This window comes from Takifugu flavidus, chromosome 3 (genome assembly GCF_003711565.1).
Source record: "Takifugu flavidus isolate HTHZ2018 chromosome 3, ASM371156v2, whole genome shotgun sequence".
Classification (NCBI taxonomy): Eukaryota; Metazoa; Chordata; class Actinopteri; order Tetraodontiformes; family Tetraodontidae; genus Takifugu; species Takifugu flavidus.
In genome coordinates, this window is record NC_079522.1 from 14,428,893 (window position 1) to 14,437,470 (window position 8,578).

The following is an 8,578-nucleotide window of genomic DNA, read 5'->3' on the forward strand; positions in this document are numbered from 1 at the left end:
TCTTTTTTGCTTTTTAAGCTTAAACCGCATTAGCAGAAATTTTACTCGGTTACATCTTATTTCATATAATTTAATAACAATATATTTTGAAAAAAAATACATGTTTAAATTCGAGCAATAGGTGTTGGCGGCGTATATTAAGTGTCAGCAAATAAGGTATTTCTTTGTTCTCCCAGAGGAGAAGCTTTCATTTCCCTCTTCATCTGTGACTGCTTTAGTTCGGCCGTCTCAGGGATCCAAATTGTTGATTGAAATCAGATTCTGATTCCACTTTAAGTCCTCGCTCACGTGGGTGTTGACGATTGTTCCGAAGCTAGTTTTAGCGCGCCAATCTGATGTTATCCTGAGGAAGACTCGCCGTGATTTGCAGCTCAGGTGAGCCGCTGATGAGCAGCCGCCTGCTGGAACGTCACTTAAACCTCAGGTGATTTAGCAGCCGATTAGTCCCGACGAAGGCGCTTCGAGAGAGAGAGCGGATCCATCTCTGTCAGAACGCAGAGCTGCTACGAACGCGGTTGCCTTGGTGACCAGTAAAATAGCAATGTAAATGAGACACAGCGGAAGCCGAGGAAACAATGTCACATGTCGCAGGACACGGAGTCAAGGTTTTCCTTCTGGACTGACAACACTTGAGAGATGGAAGTAATTCTATTTAATGTTGAACCCGGCGGAACCTTTTGCTTTAATCCGGCCTCGTAACGAAGGCTTTCTTCTTCACATCTGTGGGTCGTCTGCACACGCATCAGAGGTGTGTCTGCCTGCACACTTGTATGTGTGAGGAGGGTTTTTCCCGGCGTCCCACTGAGGAGGAATCTCAGCATTTGTCTTCCAGCTGATTTCTGTAAATGCACCATGGGGGCCCAGCCCAGTCTCTTTATTTTTGTCTTTTCCAGTGCTAAGGATTAACAGATGCCACCCTTAAAAGCGCTGCTGCTCGATGTGCAGTAGAACATGCTAAAGCTTGTCGTCAGGAGTGTTTCCTCGGGTCCAGAGGCAGCGTGGGAGATCGTGGGGCTCGGTCCGTGGACGTGGCGCACGTCATGGCCGAGAGAGCCAAGCATCGTGGCTGGAAAAAAAAAAGGGGCACAAATTAAAAGCCTTTTTAGCGATGCTTCATCAAATGCACGGCGAGCACTGAGCATGGCGGAAAAATACCAGTACGAGTAGCAGGGAATGTTTCTGGGGGACAATAAAAAGTGACGGACTGTGATAAGCTAGTGCTAGTGCTAGGCCAACAGATATCACATTTATTTTTATTTATTTATTTCCCTGTGGTTGATAAAAATGGGATCTTTTCTAACGCCGTGGAGGCCCCTGAGTGTCATTCCCCGCTCTGGCCTGGTCGGCAGGGTTAAAGTGGCGACCAGAGCAGCTGTTTCTGCTGCGGGTCAAATTAGCATTAATTCCGACACGTCTCCAATCAGCTGAGAGCCCTCGCAGATCCACTCTGCGATCCAGCAGAGACAGTGATCTTTTCTCCTCTGTTCTGAAGCTGTTCTGGTGGATGTTGGGAGAATCCTGGCAACGGCCGTCGGAGCTGCAGGCTTCTGCTGAGGGATGATAAAGCACAATGACCTCAGATACTGACCTCACAGCCCAGAGGAGGGGAGAGGGGACCGTCATTACTGTGGCACAGGAAGGTTGTACACTTGACCTGCAGCCCCTGGTTTCCAGATAAGAGTGAGAGATGAGCTTTAGATCTTCGCTTCCTCCTCTGATTTTCTCCTGACTGGGAACATTTCCAGCAGGAACTGGCACGAAAATAAGCATCCACACCTCTTCATCACTCTCCCCTTCCCCTCCCTCCCCATCCCCGGTGACAGCGCAGACGCTACAGACAAGACGGATGTCTGCCCCAGTTTAGTTAATTAATCGCGCTCAGCTCCGGATCTTCTCCAGGAGTCTGGCAGAACCCGTCAGCGCGGTCACAACCCGGGTTCGTAGCATTGCTTTGCATCAGGTGACAAGAGAACAACAGATCCTCTTAAATTCTATTCAATTATGCCAGTTGCTACAGTGGAAAACGGGGCTCATGTTTGCAGTGGGACTAATATTTTGTCAACTGGATGTCAGATTGGTGTCAAATAGACCAAAATTGTTGAATTTAGCATCTGTCTCAAACGAGATTCTACCTCTTTTGTCTCTATTTAAGGTTCTGTCTCAGTGATGTAAAGCACTGAAGCATCCCAGAAGAGGAGTGGTCACCTTCAGGAGGCCTAAATAAACACATTCCAAATGTTTATTTTAACCTACAGAAGCGCTACCATACACGTGCACTGCCTGCAGTTCCCATTGTCTGATATGAATCCAAGCACAGCATATAAATCACATTTACACGTGCTTGTTTGGATTCTTGGCACTTTGGATTCTTTTGCATATTAAAGAAAAAAACAAGTGCAGGCAATACTTCTTTTGTCTCGGGAATTAAGAGAGCAGTAAGAAAAGCTCTATTTTTTAAATGTCTTATAAAATCGGGAGTATTAAACGTGAATTTCGTAGTGCTAGCTGTTGTGCTGAATGGATGAAGATTTACATTTTTATAAAAAAAAAAAAAGATTTCACATAATGTCAGGCAGAAAGGGAAACTATGAAACTAGAGCTGCAATAACTTCCACCATTGTTAGCCTCGATGTCCTTTAGCTTATTAGTGTTCACATTTGTCTGTAATTAGCACATGATACTGAAATGCAAAAATATGACTGTCAGTCCATCTGTGTGCACGTTTTAACCCAGTTTCAGGGATCTACCTTTAAATACTTGCAGGTAATTCATTGCGAGGCTTAAAGCCCAGAAAAGTGTCTTCTGGAGAATCTTAACTACACTGATGCTAATCGATTTTAGCACTGATGTAAAGTCTGACCTTTCAAACAGATATTTCATCAGGCACTTTAAAAATGATGTCTTGTTCATCATAAATCCAGACGAGATAAGGCCACTTCTCTGCCTGCCAGGTAGGATTGTATGTCTGCGCCGGCGCTACGAGCTCTCACGTCCAGGCTATATTAAGCGCCACTCTACACTGATTGTTAACATCTGTGCACGAACGTACGGGCCGTGCGTGTATCTATGGGCATTCTTTGGTCTGTAGAGGGACGGTGACTTGAACCACTTGATTGTATGAAGCTAACAGGAATATTAGCTCAATTTTATTCTCCTCGAGTTTTCTCATTGGATCAGTTATATAATTGCCACAAACCCGTCTAAAAAAGACCTAATGACCCGGTTTAAGGTGGAGAAATTCAGGCTTCAGGTTCGGTTTAATCTTTTCTCCTCTTTGAAAACTCCTGTTAGCTACCTGCCGTGTGCTGATGGAAACCAGGATAGCTTAGCGTGTAATGTCTGCAGTAAAAACAGTTCTGAGAGAGTCGGACCGCTCCAGATTGATTTAATAAAATCACACCTCTGGCTCGGAGGATTGATCCTGACCTCCCAGTGACTTCCAAAGCTAATAAACAGCTTTCACATGCTGATCAAGAAGAAATGAAACTGTTACTTTTGGCTCCCTGTTCTCCACTTTGATGTGAATCACCTTGACCTTTGCTGATAGACTAAATAGATACAGACATCTGCACCTCACTTCATTTTTGTCTTGCTTTCAGGGCAAACGTGCTCTCCTCTCCTGCCCAGCGATGGGAGAATAATGAAAATCGGCTGGTGCTTGCTGATTGCACAAACAGCCAATCGCGAAGCTTCAAGCTGAGGCACTTTTATCAACTCAAACCGCCGTGCTCAGTCCCACAGAAAGTGCTTCAGAACAAACAGCGTGTGCTGGATGAGTGAGTGAAGTGTCTATATATCAGAGGGAATGAGCGAGGGTCATGTACCTGTGCAGCGTCTGCGGAGATCCTCAGTTATCATGCTCTCCTTCCCTGCTGTCAGTGCCTCATTATTTGGAAGATCAGTGACGCTTGGATTATGTTTCACTCCCGGCTTCTTTGGGGAGCCGTCGGCGAGAGCCCTGCTGGGCTGGCTCTTAACTAGCAGAGTTTTCAGACTCCATAAGTTTTCCCAGAGAAAAGCCCCGGGACTGATGTAGCTGTAATTTTATCCTACGTCTTTATAGAAGCTGGATCTGGTGCGTCATGAGCTGCCCAGTCAGACTCTGACATATATGAGCTGTGAACATCTGAAGAGACGAGCTATTCAAGCCTCGGCCGGAGAAAGTGGAGGCGGCAGGACGTAAAGATGAACGATTGCAGGTCTAAATTCCAAAAGGTTACGAGAGTGTTTAAATATCGAATCAGTTTTAATCCAAAAGAAGCTTGTAAAGGACAGTGAAGCCCCACTGGACCCTTTTATGTCATCTTATTTATCAAGAGTTAATCATTTTGGGATTGGGTTGATTTTACGTGACCGTAATAATGTTGAGGCTCCTCTAAGACAAGAGTACCTTCATTTGTAGAATCCGTGTCGAGGCTAGCCTATTATAGCCTGATTGATTATAGACAGGGTGTGTTTGTGTACAGACTGAGGACATTTTTAGTCCCGCATTGCCGTTGGCCTTTAATTCCCTCCTCAGTTTGTTCCATTTTACTGCCGAAAGTTTAAACGCACTCTGAACAGAATGTGTGTGTGGTTCCTGTCAGAAATGGTGGGGTGCAGCCGCTGCGGCTTCGTGAGATTCAGTGGTTGGGTTTGAGCTTAGCACAGATGCTACATGCTGTTTGGTCTGCAGACTACATCCAATAAACTTAAAATTTCAAGGGCAAACAATTGTTTGATGACCGCTGCTACTTTATCTTCCATCATGTCAGGAAAATAGTAGCATTTTTGCTATTGCTAATGGTTGCTTTGCCGCATAGTTTTTTGTGACTGTTAATGTAGTATTTCATTTAAAACGTGTTTTATATATGGTATAATATATTTATCTGAGGTTTTTTCAAATGACACGTTTTCAGAACATCTTTTGCCGGGGTATCATGAAGTATTCTGTGGTGTTAAAACCCTGATGCTAACAGCTGCTAAGAGCTGCGGACTGTATCCATACAGCAGCATTAAACCAGACTAAATGTGATACCTTGATTGCAGCAATACAATACATCACAGTATATCGACTCGTAAAACTGTGCTGCTGCGCATCCTTGCTCGGTTCTTGCCAATATTATTCCCTGCACAACACTCAGCAGCATTCAAGTAATCCGTCTTCCCTCCAGCAGGCTGGACAAAGTGTGCACGTTCAAGAAAAGAGCACTGACCGATGAAATGACTGCTTGAATATTGCTGACGTTATTCTGACTGTGGGGGTGACGGCACCAAATATTGGCCAGCCGTATGTGTACAACCTGACAACGGGAATCGGCTTCACGTGCTTGTTTACAGCTGATAAGTCGGAGTCGCCCTTAGTCAGTCAACCCGTTGTTTGAAATATTGGGGCCACGATCACGGGGGGACTTTAATGACTATCAGTCTGCTACGACAGCAGGGCTACTTGGATACCTCGCGGCTGGATGGGTCAATTTAGATCATGTTCAGAGTATAAATTAATCAGGGAGCTGAGGGAGAAGGTTTCAATTAGGCGAACCTGGATTGAATCGTGCTTGTCTTTTCACCAGAGCGGCGGTTGATGAACTTGTACATAGCTACACCGTGTCAAAGAGTGAATAATCAAAGGAACTTCATAGGAGCCTGAACCCCAGCATGCCACATAGCCCATCAACAAAGCAGAAAATCAAATGAATACATGATTCTTTGGAGCGGCGCCCGACGTGCCGACTTTATCCCAAATGCAGATGTTAGCGCAGGTTCTCTGATGATCCGACGTGGAACATGGCAGGTCTCTCTGAGGAGCGTGGGCCACAAGACAAGGAATTAAATTGACTCTCGGCCTCCGTTTCAATATGAACAACGCGTGTTGCCGCTGAAACGTTGCGAGAAGCAAAACGGAAAAACTAAAAGGGTCACTCGATTCAGGCTTATTTGGCTGCGGGTTGGAAGATTAGCGTGTTTGCAGTGAATTATCAGGCACCAGGCCGGGGTGGGAAGAACAGAGTCCTTTTAACCGCCTGTGATAAATAAACAAATCAATGTCTTCTGTTTTAGCCTGGCGGTGCTAATGGCTGCTGTGTTTATGTTCCATCTGTGACCTCCATGCAGCCGTTGCACATCACACGCATACAGACGCGAGCACCCCGCGGACTAGCATATCTGCTTCGGCAAACTTCACATGAAGCAGTGTTTTAGCTTTTGCCAAACTTTTGCGCAGAAGCATAAATCCTTGAATTTCAGCTCCCCGAAATCTAAAACTGCCATCTGCTTCACCGCAGGAGCAACAGAAGGTTCTTTTCTGTGAGAATCGTCCGATCAGCTTAATTTCGGAGCTGGGAAACGTAACGCGCCGCTCGTCCTTTCCCCTCCGATGATTACTCACGTCTGGTGAAACGTGGACTCAGACACATGTTCCTGATCACAAATGACGCCGATTTGATGAAGACGCAAACAAAGTGTCGGGCTGGATGTCCCAGCGGCGCTGCGGGACCGAGGCGAGGCCGTCCCGCAGGGCTCGGCAGCCGACGCGGACGTCACTCAGTGCCGGGAACGCCACGTTACACAACTTGACGAGGTAAAAAGTGCGTCGGCGAGGTTAACGCAGACACGGCACTGATGAAGACAAGGAAATGGGAGCCAGGTAGAGGCTGCGGAGCTGAACTCTGCTTGAACCGGGCTGGGGGGCTCGCGGAGCGTTCAGGTGAGTTTCAGATATGCCGACATCAAACCAACGACGTCTCTTCCATGAGCCCCGCTGACACGGACTCGGCTCTTCACTCATGTGTTTTTTTTCATTTCTTCAGTGAGCAAAGAGAAGGAAACTCACTCCCAGATGTTCAGGCAGCGCTCTTTTAATTCAAATATTTGGCAGATTGTTTTCATGACAGAAGGATAAAGATGTTTCCCGTGTCAGAACTCTGTTTGATTGAAAGAAACCCTTGGACCCCACCCCCCCGCCCACCCCGCAAAATGCCTTCAAATTAAACTGAGGGAACACGTTTGCATGTGCATGCAATTGTATCTGTCAATCTCGGCCGGACCGTAAGACATGTGGACGGGCCTTCGGCGTGGAAGTGTTCGCGCCATTTTCCTTGTAAAGAGATACTTAAATTGCCGGACTGTTCCTTTATCGCCCCACATCTGAGGGCGACGCTTCCCTGCGGAGGAATGTTGTGATCGCTGCGTGCCGGTGGGGAAGAAGGCGCGCGAGGGTGTCGAATCGTCGCGATTGCACGCTGACGTGTCGCCTCCGTCGCAGCTGCGCTCCCTCTGCTGCGGCAATTAAAGCCAATGGCACGAGGAGGTGAAGTCGGCTCATTTCAGGCGTATCGACGAGCGCTGAAATAATAAGAAAGCCCACAACAGGGCGCGCTGCGATCAGTTGCCTCGGCGGCGGTTTCTGAGCGCAGCTGCTTGACTGTACATGACTGAGAATTACAGCAGCAAATAGCTCCAAGGTGCATCTTCAAAGAATACGTCAAACTGCTCGGACAAATCTTCCAGATGCAAGACAACGGAAGACTAATGGCGTACATCGCCCAGCCAGCACATCTCCAGGTCGGGTTTTGCCGAGGCTTTGAGAAAACAATACCGCACCGTGTCCGCGAAGGCAGAACCTCAAATGCAAAACAGCACTTGCGGCTGGAACTTTCCATCCATCCCTCTGCGCTGAGAAAGAAAAGGGGGTAAGTGGAACCACGGAGGCCCTTGTTTTGTTTGTCCTTATTGGAGAATTCCTGAACCCAGAACCCTCACCAGGGGATCATTCCAGAATCTTTTCCTCTTCCATGCAAGCATATGGCGACAGACGGAGCTCGCTTTTCCAAATGTTGCGATGCCGCCAGGAACTGTGGGGGCAGTATTGGGCTAGTTCACGCAAGGGTGGAAGGAACAAAGAATAGAGCGAAGAAGAATCAAGCAAAGAGGAATACATCAGAGGAATCCGGGTCAGATTCCATTAACCAGGTCAAAGTCACCATATTGGCGGTACTCAACGGCATACGTGTGCTGCATACCGAGGTATCCTCAATCCCAGAAAGGATTTACCTTCTTTGGCTGTTTATTGGCTTGGCTGTGTCTGAATGGACAGTAGAGGGAAAAGGCTCCAGACCTTCATTGATCCAAACTGAAGGAGCTAACTTGTACAGATCTTCACCTCCGATCAGTCTTATCCAGGCTTGAATTCAACCCTCGAGGAATGGATTTGACCTCCTCTGATGGGCAAGTCCAGTCCATGAAGGCTGTCTAGTCCATCCAGCCAGGTTTTGCATCCTACCAGGGAGAAACCGCTTTCACCAAGGTAAATGGAACCCCAGGTGAAAGGGTTTACCTGTAGGACAGAAAGTCTGGCTTGGATCTGGCCCTAGAGGACTGGATTTGCCCACCCCTGGCCTAAAGTCTGCACGCAGCTCAGAGGACCGTGGTCTTTCCATGCTTTCAGATGTATGAATATTAATTTGGACACAAAGGAAACATCATATTTTATCGATGCCATGTGCACCATTGTAAAGGAGTCAACGATCTCTTCGCCTGCGGCCGAATCAAGGTGTTTAAAGGGCAACGTGTTGATAAAGTTTATACTTTTGGTCACGTG

At 47.0% G+C, this 8,578-nt stretch overlaps 1 long non-coding RNA gene across 1 annotated transcript; it reads right to left on the reverse strand.

Moving 5' to 3' along the window:
* Nucleotides 1-849: 849 nt before the first annotated feature.
* Nucleotides 850-2,997, reverse strand: LOC130522790 (uncharacterized). Its single transcript, XR_008949716.1, has 3 exons — nucleotides 2,861-2,997; nucleotides 1,589-1,663; nucleotides 850-1,066 (listed from the first exon to the last, which is right to left on the reverse strand). It is a non-coding gene; the product is annotated as an uncharacterized LOC130522790 (long non-coding RNA).
* Between the last annotated feature and the right edge of the window lie 5,581 nt (nucleotides 2,998-8,578).